This window comes from Phacochoerus africanus, chromosome 9 (assembly GCF_016906955.1).
Source record: "Phacochoerus africanus isolate WHEZ1 chromosome 9, ROS_Pafr_v1, whole genome shotgun sequence".
In the NCBI taxonomy this organism is placed as follows: domain Eukaryota; kingdom Metazoa; phylum Chordata; class Mammalia; order Artiodactyla; family Suidae; genus Phacochoerus; species Phacochoerus africanus.
The window spans coordinates 71997508-72022450 of NC_062552.1; positions in this window are offsets into that span (position 1 = coordinate 71997508).

Consider the following 24943-nt stretch of genomic DNA (forward strand, 5'->3'; position numbering starts at 1 on the left):
CGTTGCTGTGGCTCTGGCGTAGGCCGGTGGCTACAGCTCCGATTCAACCCCTGGCCTGGGAACCTCCATATGCCGCGGGAGCGGCCCAAGAAATAGCAACAACAACAACAACAAAAGACAAAAAAAAAAAAAAAGAAAAGAATTTATTAAGAAAACCAAGTACATGTATGTTATTTTCCTTTCCTTTATTTTCTTTATTAGCCTCAGCGCATTTAAACAATCTTTAACCTATGGAGTATCTATCACTATAAGGATAAAAAAGCATTAAAAATTTAATATATAGAAAGCAGTCTTTTAGCTCATTTCTAACCTTCAACTTTTGAGGAGGTATTTTACATTAAGAAATTAAAATAAATTTATTCATCTTCTAGTAACATTATTTTTCTTGGAATGAGGTATTCAAATTTCATAATGGGAAAAATACAAGGCAGTTTAATAAACTGAAGATATATTCTCGGCAAAAAGCTATCAACTGAGTAAAACCTATCAGAAACACTCAAGAAGCTTTTTCAATTTTACGTTATCTTCCTGCCCCTTTATGTTTGTGGAAAAACTAGGGGAAGATTTTTTTTTTCAGTCAGTATTCATCAATATACTCGACAGAAACTTCAACAATCCAAAGATATCACTGGCTAAACACCACTATAGACTTTTAAAAAACGGTTTGATTTCTTGCACTCAAGGAAATGCAAAAATTTAATGCATATACAAAAAGAAGACACAACTTGTATAAATAGATGAGACATATGCAGGTGTTCCATTTCAAAGACAGCAGAATAGCTCATTTGGGGGTAACTGAGTATTTGCCAGAGATTCCTGCTTTCAGCTCAAAAAGTTAAAAGGGTTCAGAAAAATTATGTGTTTTATATGATTCTGCATGTAGCATGTTTCATTATCTCATAAAAAGTGTTCCTGCCTTATTTTACAATATTTAAGAAGTAATTATACAGAAATAAATGTTATAAATCATCACCTAATAATGACAGTACTATTAAATTACACATACAATATATTGTAATAGAAGATGACTAAGGCTTTTTGTGTTTAAATCAGTAATTTTCAATTCTGGCAGTGTATCAGCTGGGAAATTTTAAAATAATACTGAAGTCTCATTCCTCAGCCCTCCCTCCTGAGATTTTGATATAATTGGCTGGAGATGGGGACCAGGGATAGAATTTTAAATATCTCTCCAGTTCATTTTATTGTGAAGTTAGTGTTGAGAAACACAAAATCTTGTTTTATCTGTTTTTAAATCAGTAAGTTCTTATGAGGAAAAAAAAATAAACAAAATAGAAAGATATATATATTGCAAAGTTTTTAAATTATTAGCCAACAAATGAGAAAAAGGTGGAAACATAAAGAATACTTAGACAGTCCAAAAGTATTCAGGAAAATGAACAAATGGAAGCAAAGAACAGAAGTTGCAAAGAGGTAATACATAGCAGGATGTACTATTTGATTTCAGGATTTACTATGAAGTTCAGCAATCAAGACGGTGTACTTTTGGCATTAATATAGAGAAATGCATCAGTGGAACAAAATAGTTCAGAAGTAGACCTATACAAACATGTACAACTTAATTTTGAAAAAAGAGAAAAACAATTTTGTGGGGAGACAACAGTTCAAAAAAGAGAGTGGTGTGGGATAATTGCATATAAATATGCAAAATAACCCACTTTGATTGATGCCTTTTATCATATGTAAAAGTAGCTCAAAATTGATCATAGATATATATAAAATCAAACATTATAAAACTTCTAGAAGAAATTATAGGAAAACTTTCATGATCTGTATAAGGTAAAGATTTCTGAGACACAACAATCAAAAGCACAATCAATAAAAATTCATCAAAATTTAAAAACACTTTTATTTGAAAGACACTATGAGAAGAATGAAAAGACAAAATACAAACTGAGAGAAACATTTGCAAAGTATTTATCTGAGAGATGACTTTTACCCAAAATATGTAAATATCTTGCAAAACTCAATAATAACAAAAATTGATTAAAGAATGAGGAAGATAATTTGAGTATACACTTAACCAAAGATGATATACAGATGATGATAAGCAGAAAAATGTCCAACATCATTAATGAATAGAAAATTGCAAATTCAGGGAGTTCTTGTCTTGGCTAAGTGGTGAGGGAACCCAATTAGTGCCCAAGAGGACAAGGGTTCAATCCCTGGCCTCGCTCAGTGGGTTAAGGATCTGGTGTTGCAGCGAGCCGTGGTATAGTTTGCAGACATGGCTTAGATCCTGTGTTGCTGTGGCTGTGGCATAGGCCTGCAGCTACAGCTCAGATTTGACACCTAGCCTGGGAACCTCCATAGGCTGTGGGTGTGGCCCTAAAAAGACAAAAGTCAAAAAAAAAAAAAAAAGAAGAAAAATGCAAATTCGCATTGCAATGTGATACCATGTCACACCTATTAGACTTATGAAAATTATAAAGATTGATTATATCCCAAATTCTGGCTAAAATGTGGAGGAACTGGATATCTCCTACATTGCTTGGATGGAATAAAACATGGTAGACTCACTCTGGAAAGATTTGGCAGTGTCATAAAAAGTTAATCATACATCTAGCATATGTTACAGACATTTAACTCCCAGTCATTTATTCCAGAGGAATGAAAGCCTATATTCATATAAAAACTTTAATGTCAGTGCTTATAATATTTTTATAGCAGCTTATTTTTAAATGGCTAAAATGGAAGAAACTCAATTGACCTTCAACAGATTAATTGTTAAACTGATATATATACAATGCTACTTAATAATAAAGAGAAATGAGCTGTCATATAAAACAACATATTTGAATCTCAAAATGATTCTTCTGAGTGATAAAAGCCAGGAACAAAGCAATAATCAAGATATGCTCATTTAATAGGAATAAGTTCAACTCAGTACTTTATGAATATATATAAAGTGTTAGTTGAGAATGACTAAGCCACACTATAACATAAAAAAATGTTTTGCTACTTCTTGACTTAAACTTTATTAATTTTGAAAGTCCATGTAGCTTTTCTTCATGTATACAAAAAATCTATATAAGCTTTGCATATATTGAAATATTTATTTTCTAGGTGAAATTTTAAGTAGATAGTGAAGAATAATGGTTAGAAACCTTCTGTCCTCAGTAATAAAAATGACATTGAATTAAAAGAAGTTAAGAAAAAAGTTGTTTCAAAAGTTATAGGGCCAAAATTAAGAGAGAGAAATAGATGTGGAAAGAACAAAACATACCAGCAGATTCTCATGAATAATTTAGAGCAATAGAATTACCACAATTCCTGCAGACTGTGCACTTGGGGCTGCTTATTGCCTGGTTTTTGGCAACCTTAAAGAACAGGCTTTTAGTGGAAAAAGTGTCCCACTAGCCACTTCTGGCTTGGGAGACAGGATGAAATTGTGTGGAGAGGAAGTACATTTTTCCAGAATAGTTTTGAGATTAAAAAAAAAAAAGTTAAGCATCTATGGAGTGAAGCAGAGGCAAAGGGAGAAGATAGCATGATTTCAAAGAAGTATTGTGTGTTCTCCATATCCCCTTTCAAAGTGTATGAGAACTTGAAAGAGAGAACTGAGTTATTTTGAATTTCCTTTTTGACATTAAAACTACGCTTCTTTACTGTAACACAGTTTCAATGGGATTTTTTTCCCTTTTGAATCACAAACAGAAAATAATCTGTATGACTATTTTCTCAGTCTTCCCAAGGATAATACATAAAAAATTCCATCCTAAATTATATATAAAATGGAAACCTTAGTTCATTGATTGGAGCTTCATTCTTTCATGAAATTCTGGTTGAGGACTGTCTAGAGTGAATCATAAGCTTTATATAGGATGGTTTCACAGAAATCTAAGGCAAAATTATAGCCAGGCTTTTGAAAAGAAACAGCAAAAAAATCAGATTGGTCAGCTTCTTTATCTGGCTTTTTTTTTTTTTCAGATAATTGGGGTCATGTAGCAAAAACTGGTTATCAGGGACTCACTTTGTGAGAGGAAGTTGGTAATATTATCATAAGCCAGTCAATGTCCCAGAAGGTCAGATAAGAGAATAAAATTTGTGTGTGTGTGTGTGTGTGTGTGTGTGTTGTGTATGTTTGAGTTGCTGAAAGATTAGTCTTGTTTCTTCCTCTTAAGTTATATATTGGTTACTGATCCTCTTTATTTATGTTGCATATTCATCTTTGTTCCATGTGGTCTGGACTTATGGGACACTTTGTCTTTTCGAGACCCTCGTTTTTTTTTTTTTCTGAACTATTTCTTTTTTTAGGGGTTTTTATTTTTTCGGTTAGAGTTGAGTTAACATTGTTCTGTCAAGTTTTGCTGTACGGCAAAGTGACCCAGTCATACATATATTCAGATACATATGTATGACTGGGTCACTATATATATATATATATATATATATATATATATATATACACACATATATACATATATCACAATACACACACACACACTTTTTCTCACATCCTCCATCATGTTCCATCATAAATGACTGGATATAGTTAGTTCCCTGTGTTATACAGCAGGATCTCATTGCTTATTCACTCCAAATGCAATAGTTTGTGTCTACTAACCGCAAACCCCTAGTCCATCCCACTTCCTCCCCCTCCTCCTCGGCAAAAGACCCTCATTTTCAAACTGCTTATGAACCTTTAGAGGATATATACTTTCCATTATACTCTGCAAAGTGAGAAGTTCCATTTTTGCTTATAATCCAAGGCATGATTTTTTTCTCTTTTATAATCCTATACTCTTCTAATTTGAAACTTTGATCCTAGTTCTTTAGTCCTTTTATTAAAGATAAAGATGTTTATTTCCTATTTTAAATTTATTTTTCAGTAGATAATTCATGGACACAAGATAAAATTTTAAAGTTGCGGGAAAATGTGTTGTGGAATTTGTTTCCCTCACTCCTTTTGCCTAATGACTCAGTTATCCTTCCTTGAAGTAATCAGCATTACTAATTTCTTATGTAACCTTTAAGATATTTTATGTATGTAGATATATTTTCCATGTATAATCTTCTCTATTTCATTTAACAGATATTAGATATTATAAATAATGCTTTGCACACTACTTCCCCCCCCCATAGTACAGAGCATTTTAATCTTTCTGCAGCAAGATTAACTTCCTGAGTAAAGTGTAAAATAAAAAATTACAAGAAAACTTAATTTTTTGATACTAAGTATCTTCCCTGGTTGCCACATGTTTTAGCTTAACCAACAAAAGAAATGCGTATATGTGTAGGTAATTTGACAATCTGCTATAATAATTAATCCACTAGATAAAGAAGAAAATATATAACGAAATAAATTCTTGAAAACGTGTAAATGTGTTTCTTTGTGTGTTGGTTTTACATATTGTCATGTAGGCAAGACTTTAGTGCTAAACTTTATTAAAAAAAACAGATATTATGCAGAGTTTGTATGACTAATGATGTGTTTTTGTTTATTGTTTGTGTTTGCAAACTAAAAATTTCAGCAGTTTTTAGCATAATGTTCATTGATAAACTTTCTTGGTTTTAGTTGGTGATTTTGGTTTCTAAGAATTCCTCATTTATGCCACAACAATATGAGAATATAAAACTACTCATTGCTAACTTGAACACGGTTCTGCATTGAAAAATTTTTATTCTATAATATTAACTCTTACAATAGTAAAAGAGGGCCTTTATATTATTTTGGGAAAAGAGTTATAAGCTGTAAAACATGTAGTTATTCCTCTCTTGACCTCTTGGAATCCAAAACATTCATTTGTTTGGAAGGAACAACTGGGAAAGTTGGCTTTATAGTACTGGCACTTGCAAAATAGGATATATAATTAGCTTTAGATGTAGTAAATGACTTTGCTTTCCCCATAAAGCCAACATTATACCAAATAACAATAATTCTTAGGAATGTTTCTAAGTCATTCCATTTTATTTTTAGTTTTATAATATTTACTTGTAAATTGAATTTTACTTCTTAAATGAAATAGTTTTCTAAATGAGAAGAAAACACCTCCTGTGGTTGTTTCTAATTTCATTTTCTGCTAACATAGCTGTTGGCACTGGAAATGCAGAACAATTTTCAGAGAATACTGTCAACCATGTAATTTCTTGGCAAATATATGACAATTACTTTCCATGTAATTATAGTGTCATTCCACTGGATCCTACAGCTTAGTCAAGGAAGAGATTTACCAGGCGATATTGTCCATTCTTCCACCTGTGGTTGTTTCCTTATGTCAGTGTCCAGACACACCAGACATTGTGACTCCGCTTAATACTTCAGTCAGGTCAAAGCCACAGAATTCAGTAGAGGCAACTAATTCTCTTCTGCTACTAGATTATTCCTTTGGATTAAGACTAAACTTTATTTTGGGGTTTGCTTTTATTATTCATTAACATTTCACAGGCATGTATCAATGAGTGGGAGGATTATCTTCCAAGAATCAAATAGAAGTCTTAAATGAATGAATTAACATAAACAGAAAACTAAGAAAGACAAAGGCATTAAAAGGGTAATAATTTTAACTTTAGAAAAGCTTTATATTTGACACTGAAACTTTCAAATTTAGAGTGCTTCTCCTGAAAATTTTCCATTTGAAATATGTCTCAAAACTCATCACTCAGTTTTTCAAATGGAAATAGAATGGAAATGCACAGTTCTTCACAAACTAGAATGGGTTTTTATATGAGAGTAGAGAAGCAGAAAAATGTATTGACATTTTCAATTTAATGAAATACTATTTTTTGGCTTAGTTTTGGATAAGCTACATGTTGAAATCCCTGAATGAGAAAAAATTGTGTATAAATGTCACAAGTTTAAATAGAATTTCATGTAATTTTCTGACTTTCTTTTTAATAAATAGAGAAATTACATTGACGTTAAAAATTTCTTAGTTCCTAGGAGTGGGGTCTTGGTCTGTATGACCCACTCACTCCTTATAGACATTTACATTTACTTAAATGGTTTAGGTCTCATGGAAAACCTTTTAATTATGATGATGAAAGTAACCTGGAGATTTGATAGATTTACTACATTTGGATATTTTTGGCAAAATTTCCATGCTATGAAGAGACATGAAGGAGAACATGTAAGTTTAAACTAATACATGGATATTTTCATCAGCATTTATTTAACTATCTGATTAGCTATGAAAGTCTCCTCCTAATTGGCCCAAACTCACAGAACCGAAAGGAAAATGTCTTCAATTTTTTTAATTAATCAATGTTTGGAATATATTGTATTCTATTTTATTTTAAAATGCTGTTTTTTTATACCACTAAATGACTATCAGCAACCTATTTTTGGAGATTAAAAATGTCAAAAATCAAGAAATTGTTTTACTAAGATGTGTGTATATTAACCACATCCTAGTTAATTTATAAGTATAAAATATTTATTTATTTCTTCATAAGAATTTTTTGGGCACCTATTTGATTCCAGGCAGAGTATAACTCTTGAAGAGGAGGCAGCATATAAATATGAATGAGTAGCAAAGAACACAGTGGCAGAAGTGACAGAATGCAGATGCCAGCTCATAGTGGCTCATGATAGCCCATTGAGAGCATCTCTTCTGAAAGCCATGTGCAATGACATCTTGTTCATATTGTGAAAATGGTAGCAGAGGAAGTATGAGTATGGTGAAAGAGAGCAAATATTGCAGAAGAGATTTTTTTTTCTCTTTTTTTCTTCTCAGGGGTGGCAGGAGCCAGTTGTTAAATGTTTTCTAAGAGAGTTCCTGTTGTGGCATAGTGGAAACGAATCTTACTAGTAACCATAAGGATGCAGGTTCAATCCCTGACCTTGCTCAGTGGGTTAAGGATCCGACATTGCCATGATCTGCAGTATAGGTCACAGATGTGGCTCAGATCCTGAGTTGCTATGACTGTGGCATAAGCCAGTGGCTGTAGCTCCGATTTGACCCTTAGCATAGGAATCTCCATATGCCATGGGTGTGGCCCTAAAAAGTAAAACAAACATAAAAAACAAAACTGGCTTTCTAGGACACTACTTGGTAAAAGGTACAGTCTCTGTAATCAGATATACCTGATCAGCTCTTTCATCCTATGTAAACTTAAACAATTTACTTAACCTTGCCTAGACTTTTTACCTCACCTTAAAGTGCAATTTATATCATCAGTAACATCATGTGTTTGTAGTGAGGATTATATAAGGTAAAAACTGTAAAATGCTAAGTCTTGTTCATAAAATAATTTTTTTTCTGTCACATACCACAGGCCTATCAAAACATCAAAATGCATGTTATGTAATGCAACAGCTGTTATAATAAGATAGCTACAATCAATAAGTATTACAGAAGTATCTTCAATATCTTCAGTTATGCAGAAAGTGAGAAAAGAATACTCACTTCTGCCAAGGAAGCTGAGGAGGACACTTAGAAGTGGCAAAGTATGAATGGGATTGTTATAGATATACTAGAGTTCACTAAGCAAAGAAAGTGGATGATGTGAGGAGAAGCCTAGATAATGGGAATAGTGTGTGAGTAGCACAGATGTAGTATAAAATAATATTTGATAAAATGGATAGTACCTTAAAAGGATATGCATGTGGTTTGACTCCAGGTGAATTCTAGGCAACATGAATCTTTTTTTTTCTTTTTCTTTTTTTTTTTTTTTAGGGCTACACCTGTGGCATATGGAAGTTCCTGGGCTAGGGGTCAAATTGGAGCTGCATCTGTGCCTTATGCTGCATCTTGCAGCAGTGCTGGATCCTTAACACACTGAGCAAGGCCAGGGTTTGAACCCACATCCACAGAGAATATGTTGGGTTCTTAACCCATTGAGCCACAATGGGAACTCTAACATGAGCATCTTTTGATAAAGGCTGCTGCTAACATGAGTAAGTGTTATCTCCAACATAATTTTACCTGGAATATGATGCCTTTTAGTTTTTTCACTGCTCCATAATTCCCATATTTAAGAGATTGAAAGATTTCCCACTAGACACTGACCACCAGGATCATATGTAAAATTATAACTGGAAACAGTGGGAGTTCCCACTGTGGCACAGTGGTTTAAGAGTCCTACTGCTGTGGCTTGGGTAGCTGGCAAGCTGTGGGTTCAATCCTTGCCCCAGCGCAACAGGTTAAAGGATCCATTGTTGCCACAGTGGCAGCATGGTTCAGATTCAATTCCTAGCCTAAGAACTTTCATGTGCTGTGGGTGCAACCAAAAAAGAGAAAAGGAAAAAAAAAATCAAAAGCACTAAACAAATCAGGCTTTCAAAATGATTTATAAATATTAACTGATCCACTATATTAAATGTCAGGCTAAATAGTTAGGTATTAATATTAACTTTTGTAATTGGAAACTTTGAAAAAAGAGTAATGCATAGTCATTTAAATTCAAAAAGCTAATACATTTCAAACTTGTATTTGACAAACAGAATATATTCCTGAGTATTTCAATAAATGAATGGAGCTGAGGAAATAATGTTTAAATACTGTTTTATTACATTTTAATTTATATTTATTGTTTACATTCAATATTTTAAAAATTTGAGGTTACAAGGTTATTTTATCTTGGTCATAATAAAATCATAATACATAATACCATCATTAGGCATTGTTTGGAAGCCCTTCATACATTCTACTGGGTTGTTTCAATTTCTTATTCAATTTATTAATAAAAATTAATAAAGGAAGATATTTTCTTAAGAAAGTGGAAAATAAAAGTAAACAATCACATGTTTTTAATGCTTGAAGTCTTGCTAAGGTATATTTGGGACAATCTTTTTCCACTGTACTATTCTTTCTCAAGAAAATAGGTCTTAAGATGAGAAATTAGTTCTTCAGTACAAAAAAATTTAAGGCACTTAAAGTACTAGACAAGTGCTTAAAATACTACGCTATATTTAAAAGCTATAGATAAGCCACTTGATTATAATATAGTATTTGCATTTATTATGGGTGCTTTGGTTTCAATGTATTTGGGTAATGGATTTCAAGCCACATTTGATGAAAAACCTGGTGTTTTATTCCCCTGTGGAGCTTCAGTCCCTGAATATCAAATCATAGTTGGCGTGCTAAACCCTTGCTTACTCTGAACATGATTAAGCTGCCCTGTCTCTTCTATCCTGGCTACTCTTGGTAAAAATATGGTCTGTACCCAACTGGTCCGTTGAGAAAGATGATTTAATTATTTCTCTAGGGCTCAAATCCAATAGGGCATGTCACAAACCCATAGCATACATACTTTGATTCTCAGTAAAAAGTGCTACCTCTCTTCTGGTTGACTTCCACTGTTCATCCTCCCCGCCACCTCTTTTTTTGGCCATGCCTGCAGCATGCAGACATTCCTGGGCCGGGCATATTTCTCTCAATGAAGCAACATTTATCTAAGGGAAAATCTGCTAGCTTAAGTTCGGGAATCAGAATTAATATTTTACCAGATCAAGAAATGGGGATAACATACGCTCCATGAATTTAGACTCCATAAGCAAAGAGATTTGCCCTGGTGTGAACAAGGAAACCAATAAGGGAATTAGAAATTTACCAAAAAGAAATCACTTTAGTTTCACATACCAGAATCCACACTGTGAAAACTTTTCAAAGTAAAATCAAGGATATTCCAAAACTGAGCTAAGACAATAAAAGTAATTTGTCAAAATCAAACACTTTGAGAGTTACAAAGAAAGAACTTTGAGTTCTGACCCTTAGGACCTGTCATTACTATGAGAGGCTGTAAAAAAGGTTTGGGAGAAAGGTATTAAAGAAGTAGAGGTTGATAAGGTAGAAGTCTCTGCTGCTGTTATAAAAGTAAATCTTCCTAAACCAGAGCCAACTGTAAAAGAGAAAGATTTACTGCTGGCTGTCTCTGTCTCTGCTGTTGTAATGGGCACCATTAGCTATACGTTGTGAAAGCAGCCACTCGGGAAGATAGGAGACATTACTTTTTAGATTGATTCTGGAATTCTCTGGGCTGTGTTCTACATTCTTTAGAAAAGTTTCATGGAAAGAACAGGCAGTTTTAGACTTAAATTTTTGACTTTGTCATTGAGGCTGGTGGGCTCTGATTTTAGATATATGTAGGTTTGAAAAGCAGTTCTACAAATTATCAATTGTGTAATCTTGGGGGGTTGCATCACATTAAAATTTTTAAATTTCATAATTGAGGAAATTATACCAGTGATAACTATGTTACTATAACTTCCTAAAATTATTAGTAAAGCACTCAACATGTATTTCACAGTAAATATTGGCTTAATATACAGAGTCAGACTCTTGGTGCTGGACCAACTCATTGGCTATTCTACCCTTGTCACATTGTAAAGAAATTCACCTCATTTTTCATCCATTTGAAAAATTGTAAGTCTGTAAGATAACAAACATAGTAAAGGAAAAAAGATAATAACAAAAAGGTTATTTAGCTTTTCATATACTAAAAAATTATCCCAAAACACTCAAAGCAGTGTTTTCAACAGATGTTATTCACTGATAAAGCACAATGAAACAAACTTAGTTTTGATGAGGGAAAGAAATTTAATGAGGGAAAGAGCAAATTGGAAGTAAATGACCAAAAAAATACCCTCAAAGTTTATCCCTCAATTAGATAAAAAATTGGAGCAGTCTGAGTCAGTCTCTGCATGAAAGAAGCAGGAAGTAAAGTTGAACCTTGGACAACACAGGTTTGAACAGTGCTAGTCCACTTTATATGCCAGATGTGTTTCAATAAATACAAACTGCAACACTACATGATCCAGGGTTGGTTGAATCCATGGGTTGAGAGCTGAGGATAGGGAGGGCCAATGGTACAGTTATACACAGATTTTCTGCCATGAATGACTGGGTGCCCTAACTGCCTCAGTTGTTCAAGGGTCATTTTACCAGATTCTGTGCCAGGCTCTTTACATGCATTATCTCATTTATTTCACCCAATAATCCTAACGAAGGATAGCCTATTTTCTAATTTTACTAATAAGAAAACAAAGACCAGGGAGGTTTGTGTACTAAAATCCTATAGAGGTGGAGATGAAATGAACTTACCTGATTTTCTGACATTTTTCTTTGGATTTTATGGTAGTAATTTATGTCAAGGCCACACAGTGTTCCAAGCTTTGGCTGAAATTGAAGTAATGGAGGACGCTTGTAGAGAAATTATCACTTTTTCTTTCTGGAGGAGCCCAAGAGAATTGAGTAGGCGTTTTCTCTCTAGGACTCAGGTGTGACTTCAAGGAGTTGGCCAGCCAGTTAGACTGCAAGAAGATAAAATATCATTTTTCAAACTCTTTCAGACCTTTTAATATGTCAAGGAGTATGCATCTGTGCATGTGTGGGGGTCCAGGAGAGAGAGGGAAAGAATAGAAAATGAGAGGAACATCCCCTTTTATCTATGTCAACTTTGTTCTCCTTCCTGGCTTTTTTTTTTTTTTTTTTTTTTTTGGTATTTTTAGGGCTGTATCTGAGGTGTTTGGAGGTTCTCAGGCTAGGGGTTGAATTGGAGCTATAGCTGCTGGCCTACACCACAGCCATAGCAACTTGGGATCGAGCTGCGTCTGCAACTTACACCACAACTCAGGGCAATGACGGATCCTTAACCCGCTGAGTAAGGCCCCAGATTGAATCTCCATCCTCATAGATGCTAGTCAGATTCATTTCCTCTGAGCCACGATGGGAACTCCTGTTCTCCTTACTCTCATCCTTATACTTTATAGAACAATATGCTCTATGTACTTCATCTTGATTTTCTTTGATAATTTTCTTACAGTTATTTTCTCTTATGGGACAGCTTGGGCAGATTCCTGCTACAATGAGTTAGATTGTAGTGGTGTTAGATGTTTAGGGTAGAGGAAATGGAGCCTATGCCAAGGAACACCTTTCAATCAGAATGCTAAACACTTTTAGTGAGGCTAAAATACAGTTATCAATGTATTATGTTATAATGATTCATCTAGCAGTTAATATCACAGAGAAAACAAATATTAAGGCTGCCTCTTTGGCAGAAGATGATGTACTTCTCATCATTGTATATACTAGAAAAATAACGTCTTAAATGATCAGTTCTGAGATTACAAAATTAATATGAAAATGTGTCTTAAATATAAGACAAGACACCTAGTCGTCATTATTCTTGTCCAGCGTGGAATTTTCCTCATAGCAACCATTGTAGTGGACACTTTTTATAGTTTTCTTCCATCTCTAACTTTATTCCTGCATTTAAAAAATTCCCCACTGCTAGAGTTCCAGCTTCTCTCTGGAAAGCCAGAAAAAAGTTGTCAGCCTTTTCTATAACACGAGCATAGTTGTGACTTAGGTTATGCTACTCAGAAGCAAGTGACTAAGGAGCTGGTGACACAGAGTCCATTTTGGCAAGACTTATAGATAACATATTCAATTTCCAGGGTCAACAGTGGTGGACATTCCAGGAAGGTGTCAGTGCCTGGAATTAGAGTTTAGCAATGAATAAGACAATCACCTAATGGTGAGAATTGTTACCTCTTATCGAAGGTAACAATTTTTAAATTCATTGAATTTTTATTAAACATAGGGACTTTAATAATAGTACAGTGTATACTTCATGTATAGGTTATAAATTACAATGACCCTGTGACCACCTAAAAACCCCCATTCTCTGACTATGTTAAATAACCCCCCTTTGAGCCCAAGAGACTTTAGTCTTCCATGGATTCTAAGGAAACATATTACTTTCCCAACCAGTGATTATTGTTTGAGATTTTTATCTTTTAGTTTTATCAATATATTTTTAAAGAGTTTTATGTCACAGAATAATTGAGAGCATATAGTAGGGTGTTCCCATATTATACCTTTGCCCCAAACACATTCTCTCCAATTATTAAATAGTTTGTTAGTAAGATTAATATGGTACATTTATTAAAGTTATAAACCAATTCCAGTGCATGTTTATCAACTGAAGTCCATTCTTCATTCATATTTCCTTCATTTTTACCTAATGCCCTTTTTCTCCTCCAGGATATCACATTATATTTGATTGTCTCCTTCAGCTCTTGCTGTCTGTAAATTTCTCAAACATTTCTGGTTTCTTAGTTTTTGATGATAATTTAAATAAGTACTGGTCAGATAGCATGTCATTCTATTGACATTTTTATGATGTTTTTCTTATGACTAGACTGGGTTTATGGGATTTTAAAAGGGAGATCACAGAAATTAAAGTGTTGTTTTCACCACATCATATCAAGAGAACATAGTGAACATGATCTGCAACTACTGATGTTGACCTTGATCTTTCAGCTGAAGAAGAGTTTGTTCAATTTCTCCAGTATATAGTAACTCCTATAATTTACTCTTTGGAATCTTGTTTGGAAGAGAGTCACTATACACAACATGCTTTTTAAAAAAGTTTTATTGGAATATAGTTTATAGTTGATGTACAAAGTTGTGTTAATTTCAGGCATAGAGCAAAGGAAATCAGTTATGGATGTACATATATCAGTTCCTTTTCAAATTCTTTTCCCATATATATTATTACATGGTGTTGTTTCCCCCTGCTATACAGTAGGTCATTGTTATCACTCTACTTTACATATAATAGTGTGTATATGTCTATCCCACCCCTTCATTTAACCCTACCCCCATTTTCCCTTTGGTTTTTGAAATCTTGAGTCTGTTTTTGTATTGTAAGTTTTGTCATTTTTATTAGATTCCACATATTAATGACCTTATGTGATATTTGTCTTCCTCTGTCTGACTTACTTCACTTAGTATGATAATTTCTAAGTCCACACATGTTGCTGCAAATGGCATTATTTCATGCTTTTTTATGGCTGAGTAATATTCTATTGACTGTAGGTACCATATCATCTTTAATTCTCTGAGGCTAGACGTGAGTTGTTTCCATGCCTTGGCTATTGTAAATAGTGATTCAGTAAACATTTGGGGTTCATGAACACTCTTTCACATAAATCTAAGCAATATCTTTTCATATACTCTTCCTAGAGTAATGAAAATAAAAACAAAAATAAACAAGTGGGATCTAATTAAATTTTAAGACTTTCGCACAGCAAAGGAAACCATTTGTAGAACAAAAGCAACATTCAGAATGGGAAAAAATCTTTGTGAATGGTATGACTGACAAAGGATTAATTTCCAAAATATATAAACATCTTATACAGCTTTATATTAAAAAACACCCAATTAAAAATGGGCAGAAGATCTAAACAGGCATTTCTCTAAAGAAGACAGACAAACAAAAAACAGATGAAAAGATGACAGCCCACTTTTAAAGAGTAGAAACTCATATTTCCCCTCCAGTAGACTGAAGTATCTACATAATTTATTTTGAATTCCAGTGCATGGGAGATATTTATGTACTCCCCCATTTATTAACTTATTCAATCATTTATATCAATATGAGTGGTTATTTATTTTATACTTTAGATTTTAATCTAGTACTACTTTCATTATTTTATTCAAATTGTTCCAGTTTAGGCCATTTAGCATTCTTCCAATTGGTTTCTGTTCCACTTTAACATACTCCCAAAGATGTGTGTTTGTGTTTATTACAGCACTTCCTTTACTTCTGGCACTGCAAGATGTTCCAGGCTCATCTTATATATTCCCTGAAAAGCCTTAAAATCAGCCATTTCTCCAAAACTCCTACATTCTTTTATTGGAGAATGGGATCAGAATCCCCTAGCAAGGTGTGCTTTTTTTTGCTACTACATGTTACTTCATTCAAGGCCTCCTGAGTAACAGAGCAGAGAAATAAATGTGTGCATATTAATCCACGAATATACAAAAGTATATAGGTATTTCTATATGTGACCATCTATATTTATATTGTTAAACATGAGTTCTTGCTGATGTCTCCAATTCTAATCCATTACTATGTGCATTATTTTAGTCCCCACTCCTTGCTCACCTGTAAATTTCTATGTATCTCCAGTGAGGTACATAGTCCTTCCACCTGCTATATGTTTACATACTTAATTTTTAAATTCTAGTATAGATGTGCAGAAGTATCACTATTATTAACTTATACTAGTGGAAAACAATTTTACTGGCTAAAGTATAGGACTTATGTGCAGTTCCTTTTGCCTTTAGTCTTACAAACTCTGTTCATATCTCAATTAATTAGGTTAGTACCCCCCACACACACACTCTTTTCGGTGTGGTTACATCTAATATGTTTGTAATAATTAGATTTGCTTATCACACTCCACCATCTTTCTTGGAATCCCCTGACCATCTAAATGATTTATTTATCAATATGCATACATCAAAATCCACTCTCCTCATTGTAAAATTTTATATTTTTAACAAATGCATAATGTCAAATATCCAGCATTACAGTATTATACACAACAGTTTCATTGCCATAAAAAATTCCCTGTACTTCACCTATTCATTCCTCCCCCAGCCTCCAAATTCCTGATACCACTTATCTTTTTACTATGTAATAGATTTGCCAAAATGCTATATAATTGGAATCATATAGTATATAGTTTTTTTACACTGGCTTCTTTCACTTTGAATTGTGAACAATATTCATTTTAGTTTTCTCCATGTCTTTTTGTGGATTGATAATTCATTTCTCTATATCACTGAATAATTAAATTACATAGATATACACAGTTTGTTGATATATTGACCTTTTGAAGGACATCTTTAACATTTCCAGTTTTTGGCAATCATGAATGAAGCTGCTGTAAACATTCTTTAAGGTTTTTTTTCTTCATGAACATAACTTTCAACTCAATTAGGTAATTACCTAGGAGTATGATGGATGAATTATTTGGTTAAAACTCTATTTAGATTTGTGAGAAACTACTAAATGGCCCTCCAAAGTGACTGTACTATTCTGCATTTCTACCAGTAATAAATGACAGTTCCTGTTGCTCTGCATCCTCTCCATCATTTGGTGTTGCCAGATTTTTGTATTTTAGCCATTTTAATAGATATATAGTGGTATCTCATTTTTTTTTAATTTACAAGTGCCTAATGACAAAAATGTTGAGCATCTCTTCATATGCTTTTTAAACAGCTGTGTATATTCTTTGTTGAGGTGTTTGTTAAGATTTTTTTTGTCCATCTTCTGATTGGGATGTCTATTTTCTTACCGTTTTAGGTCTTTGCATATTTTGGATGCTAATCTTTTATCAGTTAGATTTTGCTAGATTTTTCTCTCGGCTTGTGGCTTGTCTCTTCATTCTGTTAACAATGTCTTTCTTAGAATAGTTTTCAATTTTAGAATGTTCAACATACCAATATTTTCCATGGAATATGCTTTTGGCTTGCTATTTTAAGTTATTGCCAAACACAAGGTCAGTAGACCTTATATGTTATCTTTTAGATATTCATGCTTCTGCATTTTACATTTTTTATTATACTCCATTTGAGTTAATATTTTTGAAAGTTAAGGGCTGCATGTGTATACATACTTAGATTCTATATATAAGAGAAATCATACGTTATTTGTCTTTAACTTATTTCACTTAGCTCTTGAGGTTCATCAATTTTATTGCAGATGGCAAAGCTTCATTCTTTTTTATGTGTGAATTATATATTCATTCACTTTTCATTGTGAATATATACTGCAATATCATTATCCATCCATCAATGGACACTTACATTGTTTCCATATCTTGGTTATTGTAAATAATGCTGCATTGGACATGGGGTACATATATCTTTTTGGGTTAGTATTTTTATAACTTTAGAAAAATGCTCAGAAGTAGAATTGCTGTGTCATATGGTAGTTCTATTTCTAATTTTTTAAGGATTCTCCATACTGTTTGACTGGACCAATTTACATTCTCACCAAAGGCATGCAAGAATTTCCTTTTCTCCAATACTCTTTAATACTTGCTCTTTCTTGTCTTTTTGATGACAGCTATTCTAATTTGTATGAGTTGATATATTATTTTACTTTTGATTTGCATTTCCCTAGTGATTAATGATGTGGAGCATGTTTTCATGTATCTGTTGATCACTTGTATGTCTTCTTTGGGAAAATGTCTATTCATATCCTGTGACTGTTTTTCAGTTGAACATTTGTTTTTTTTTTGTTGTTTTTTTAGTTGAATTGTGTAAGTTCTTTATATATTTTAGACATCAACCCCATATCAGATATATGATTTGAAAATATTTTCTCCTATTCAGTAGGTTGCCTTTTAATTTTGTTGATGGTTTCCTTTGCTGTGCAGAAGCTTTTCATGTTTTCATTTCCATAGATATGTTACAATTAGCTTGTTGATATCCACAAAATATCTTACCAAGAAATTTATTTGAAATTGCATTGAATCTATAGATAAAGTTGGAAAGAATTGACATCAACAATATTGAGGATTTAAATCCCTCAACATAGAATTTCTCTTCATTTATTTAGATCTTTGATTTTTTTCTTCAGAGCTGTATTAGATCTTGTACATATTTTATTAAATTTATATTTGTTTTCTCTTTTTTGATGCTAATGTAAGTGACATTCTCTTTTTAATTCAAATTCCAGTTGTTAATTGCTGGCATAGAGTAAGGTAAATTATTTTCTATATTAACCTGTATCGGTGAACTTGCTATATTCATTTATTCTGGAATTTTTTTTGGATTCTTTGAGATTTTTCTGTGTAGACGGTTATTTGTGCACAAATACAGTTTTAATTTTCTTCCCAATCCCTTTACCTTTTTTGTTATGTCTTGTATTATTGCACTAACTAGGATTTCAAGTACTAAGTTTAATAGGAGTGGTGAGAGACCATATGCTTTGTTCTTGATTTTAGGGGAACAGCATCCATTTTCTCACAATTAAATATAATAGTAGCTATAAGTTTTTTGTAGATATTCTTTATCAAATTGAAAAAACAATTTTGCTGTTAGTTTTTTGTCGTCAATGGGTGTTAGAATTTTTCAGATTATTTTTACATCAATTAATATGTTAATATGATTCTTAAACTTTAGCCTTTAGATGCAATGAATTACATTAATTGATTTTCAAATTTTTATGCAATCTTGCACAAGTAGAAAAAAATCCCACCTACTTGTGGGGTTTAATTATTTTTATGCCTTATTAGATTCTATTTGCTAATATTTTGTGGAAGATTTTTACAAGCATGTTCATAAGAAATACTGGCCTGTAGTTTTCCTTCCTTGTAATGTCTTTATCTTGATTAGGTATTAGGGAATACTGGCCACAGAATGAGTCAGTAAAAGTTCCTTTTTTTCCTTTTTTCTAGAAGAGATTGTAGATAATTGGTACTATTTCTTCCAGTGGTGAATTCTCTTGTTTAGTTGCTTTCTTTTTAAAGCTTATTTATTATTGAAATAATTACTTTAATATTTATATGCCTATTCAAATTATCTGTCTTTTTGTGTGGAGTTTTGGTAGTTTTTGTCTTTCATGGACTTAGTTTCATCTATCAAGTTTATTTGTATAGAATTGTTTATTATAGTCTTTTATTAACCTCTTAACAATAATCCATGTGATCAGTAGTGATGGCCTCTCTTTCATATATAATATTAGTAACTTGTGCCTTTTCTTTTTAAAATTTTTTTTCTTAATTTTTTTTTGGCCTGTTTATACAATTAGAAATTTTATTGATCATTTCAAAGCACCAGGTTTTGTTTCATTGCTTTTCTTTGTTGATGTCCTGTTTTCAATTTCATTTATTTCTACTCTAATTTTTATTATTTCTTTTCTTCTCATTGCTTAAATTGCTCTACCATCTTTAGTTTCCTAGGTGGAAGCTTATTCCTTTTAGATTGTTTACTTTATTATATGTATTCAATGCTATCCATTTCCTTCTAAATACCCTTTTGCTGCATCCCACAAATTTTGATAATCTATATTTTCATTTTCATTTAGCTTGAAATATTTAAATAGTTCTTATGAGAATTCTTTGGCCCTGTGTTATTTAGAAGTATATATAGTTTATTTTCCAAATATTTTGGAATTTTCTAGCTATATAAGTTATTGACTTCTAGTTTAATTCTACTATGGTGAAATAACATACTTATATATAATTCATATTCTTTTAAATTTGTTAAAATTTGTTTAAGAACATTAGTATAGTCTATCTTGTGAATGTTTCAAGGGAGCTGGAAAAGAATGCACACATTCTGCTATTGTTTGATGAAGTATTTTATAAACATCAACTAGATCCTGTTGATCAACTGTATTATTCAGTTTAACAACATAATTACAGATTTTTCTGCTTGCTAGATCTATCATTTACTGAAAGAGGGATGTTAAATTCTCCAATTCTAACAGTGGATTTGTCTGTTTCTCCTTGCCAGCTATCAGTTTTGCCTCATGTATTTTGGTGTTCTCTTGTTAGGTGCATATATGTTAAGGATTGTAATGTAATTTTTGGAAAATTGACCTCTTTATTATTATGTAATAGCCATCTTTATTCTGATATTTTTTCTTGTTCTGTAGTCTCCTTTGTCTGTAATTGTTATTGCTACTTTAGTTTCCTTTTTTAAAATAAAAATATTTTTTTAATTTTATGGCTGCACTTGCTGCATATGGAAGTTCCTAGGCCAGGGATTGAGTCTGAGCCATGACTGCGACCCATACTCTGATGTTATTAGTTTTTAACCACATATGTAATGAAAATATAAACTGTACTTCTACATGTATATTTATTTAAATGTAATTTTATGTTTGTTTTTATTTGTTTTGTTTTGTTTTTTCCTTTTGCCTTTTCTAGGGCTGCTCCCGCAGCATATGTAGGTTCCCAGGCTAGGGGTCTAATCAGAGATAGAGCTGCTGACCTACACCAGAGCCACAGCAACACAGGATCTGAGCCATGTCTGTGACCTACAACACAACTCAGGGCAACACCAGATCCTTAACCCACTGAGCAAGGCCAGGGATCGAACCTGCAACCTCATGGTTCTTAGTCGGATTCGTTAACCACTGAGCCATGATGGGAACTCCTAATTTTATGTTTTAGTTTTCTTTTTAAGCTATATTTTCTTTTAAGCTATATTTTCTATCCACATCCCCAATCCTAGAAATTCATATTAAAATATGTCATTTGCTTATAATTGTTTTCCCCATGCATATATATATTCACACATGTAGAAGATTTGTAATTGTTGTTTTACAACAATGGGACATTTCAAACAGTTTCTACATCACATTCTTTTTTCTCAATAGTATCTCATGGAAATTTACTTAAATCAATTAAATTAGTTATAATTCATTCTTTCAGTGGCTACAAATTATTTCATAGTCTGGATGTAAAATTATTTATTCAATAACTTCCAAATGGTTAACATTTACTTCATATGAAGTTGTCTTTTCCACTTAATAAAAACTGCATTACTATTTTCATTTACCCTAATTTTAAATAATTTATTAGTATGGGATATATTCACAAGAATGAATTTACTAGGTCAAAGGGTCCTTGAATTTTTAATTTTACCAGATATTTTCAGATTTCTTTTGAAAGAGGTGATAATAATTTACATTTTCTTCAATAATATTGGAGTATGCACTCTATATTCCACACAGTATATATGAACACATTTTAGTCAAGCTAATATATGCAAATGTTTCATATTGTTACTCAATCTATTTTTCCCTGTTTAATGGGATGTTCAAGAATCTTGGCTTTTCTTGGTTTTGGCCACTCGATTTTGCCCTCTGTTTCACATCATTGTTACAATTTGCCCATTTATCTGTCATGGTATTTTCTCTTTTTATCCAATTTTTATAATATTTGAACATTTTTTATATTTCTTAACTTTTTCAGTGAGCTATCTATATTATAAATATTTGCTTCCAAAAACAACTGCCTATCTTTTGCTTTGATTACATCATCTTTTGCTGTCCCAATTTGAATTTTATCTATTAAAAGAGATCTACACTGAAAAATAACTTCTTTTTGTTTTGGTTAAGAATATATTTGTCATCCTTTTTTGCCCAGAGACTTAAATTTAATGATATAACTTGCAATCTTGGGAATAGGATAGATTTTAATCAAAGAATCACAATTAAAATATAACATTTTGAATAAATTTATTACAAATGTTATAAAATGATATGGTTGATTGAATTGATTTCTGATGAAATGAATGAAGAGGAGTTGACTAAGAAGTGAGAGGAAAAAAGATTTCATCTAGAAGGAACATCTATATGCAAATAAAATATAGGAAAAAATTTCATGTGGAGAAATGGGTAACTGTCAAAATACACAAATCCCTGTAAATCACATAAGTGAGCTTCATCTTAAGAGCAAAGGGAAGCTAATAAAATTTATGTGTTGGTAGTAGGACTGAGGAAGGGGGGTGAGAGAGGGAAAGGTAGAGATCAAACTTGCATTTCAAATAGATAATTTGGCTCCAGTGTGGAAAATGAATTAAATGTACTGTAGAGAATATAGCTAGAACGTTTTATGTCTGGTGTAAGAAAGTGGTCCAGTTTCATTCTTTTGCAATTGCTGTCAAGTTTTCTCAATTTAATTTAAGAGAATGTCTTTTTTCCTCAGTGTACATTTTTGCTTCCTTTTTCATAGAGTAATTGAATAAATGAGTATGTGTTTATTTCTGGACTCTCTATTCTGTTCTATTGATTTATGTGCCTGCTTTTATGTCAGTACTATATTGGTCTGATCACTATCATTTGCAGTAAAATTTCAAGTTCAGGAGCATGATACCTCCAGTGGTGTTCTTCTTTGTTCAAATTGCCTCAGCTAGTCAGGGTATATTTGTACTTTCAAACAAATTTGAGAATATTTGTTCCAGTACTGTGAAAAATGCCATAAAATTTTGATAGGGATTGCCTTGAATCTGTAGATTGCTTTTGGTAATACGGCTATTTTAGCAATATTGATTCTTCCAATCCATAACCATGATATATCTTCCCATTTACTTGTGTAATCTTCAATTTATTTCCTCAATGTGTTACAATTTTCATAGTACAAGTCTTTCAATTACTTGGTTAAATTTATTCCTAAGATATGTTTTTCTTTTTGCTGCAATTATAAATGGTATTGTGTTCTTTATTTTCTTTCTAATAGTTTGTTATTAGTAGATAGAAATGTACTTATTAATTTTTTATCATGCAGTTTTACTGAATTCATTTATTAGTTCTAAAAGTTTTTTTTTTTTTTGGTGGAAACGTTGAGTTTTCTACATATGGTACCATGTCATCTGCAAATACTGACAGTTTTACTTCTTCCTTTCTCATTTGGATGCTTTTTATTTCTTTTTCTTGACTAATTGCTATGCCTAGGACCTCTAATACTATGTTGAGTAAAAGTGGTGAGAGTAGGTATCCTTGTCTTTTTCCTTATCTTAGAGGGAATGCTTTCAGCTTTTCATCATTATTATGTCAGCTGTAGGTTTGGCATACATGGTCTTTATAATGTTGAAGTATGTTTCCTTTATAACAAATTTGAGGGTTTTTAATCACAAATGGAAATTGAATTCTCTAAATGCGTTTTCTGCGTCTATTGAGATGATCATATGATTTTTTTATCCTCGTTATTGTGGCTTAATATTAGTTGATTTATGGATGTTAAAACATATCTCTAGAATGAATCCCACTTAATCATGGTGCATTATCCTTTTAGTATATTATTTTATCAAGTTTGCTAATATTTTTTTGAAGAATTTTTTTCATGTATGTTCATCAGGGATATTGGCTTATAATTTTTGTGTGTGTGTGTTTGCATTGACTTTGTCTGGTTTTGGTATCGAGGTAATGTTGGCCTCAAAAAATGAGTTTGGGGAGTTCCTGTTGTGGCACAGCAAAAACGAACCCAACTAGGAACCATGAGGTTGTAGGTTCGATCCCTGGCCTTACTCAGTGGGTTAAGGATCCCATGTTGTTATGGCTGTGGTGTAGGCTGGCAACTGTAGCTCCAGTTGGACCCCTAGCCTGGGAACCTCTATAGGCCATGAATGTGGCCCTAAAAAGCAAAAAAAAAAAAAAAAAAAAAGAGTTTGTATTACTTACTCTTCAGTTGTTTGGAATAATTTGAGAAGGATACATTTTTTTTTTAATGTTTTGTAGAATTCACATTTGAGGTCATCTAGACTTGGACTTTTGTTTTTGGGATTTTTTTGATTACTAATTCAAGGTACCAAGTAATCCGTCTGTTCAGTTTTCTATCTTTTTATGATTTAATCGTTGATAATTCTATAATTTTCTTAGATTGTCTAATTTTTTGGTATATAATTATTCATAGTACCCTCTATGATCCTTTGTATTTCTGTGTGTTGATTGTAATTATTTGCTTTCATTTCTGGTTTAATTTACTTCAGGTGTCTCTCTTTTTTCTTGATGAATCAGGCTAATGTTTTTTCAATTTTGTTTGTATCTTCATATAACTAGCTCTTAGGTTAATCTGTCTTTTCTATTGTTTCTTTAGTCTCTATTTTATTTATTTAAGATCTGATATTTATTATTTCCTTCTTTTTGCCAACTGTCAGCTTTCCTTGTTCTACTTTTTTCTAGTTTCTTTTTTTTTTAACTTCATCTAGATTGTTCATTTGAGACATTTTCTTGTTTCTTGAGGTAGCTCTGTATTTGCTATGAACTTAGAACTGCTTTTGTTGTGGCCTATGTATTTTGCACAGTTGTGTTTCCATTTCTTTTTTTTTTATAATTTTTTTTATTTTCCCACTGTACAGCAAGGGGGTCAGGTTATCCTTACATGTATACATTACAATTACATTTTTTCCCCCACCCTTTCTTCTGTTGCAACATGAATATCTAGACAAAGTTCTCAATGCTATTCAGCAGGATCTCCTTGTAAATCTATTCTACGTTGTGTCTGATAAGCCCAAGCTCCCAATCCCTCCCCCTCCCTCCCCCTCCCATCAGGCAGCCACAAGTCTTTTCTCCAAGTCCATGATTTTCTTTTCTGAGGAGATGTTCATTTGTGCTGAATATTAGATTACAGTTATAAGTGATATCATATGGTATTTGTCTTTGTCTTGTCTTTCCATTTCTTTTTATCTCAAGGTAGTTTTTAGTTTCTCAGTTGATTTCTTTGTTGACC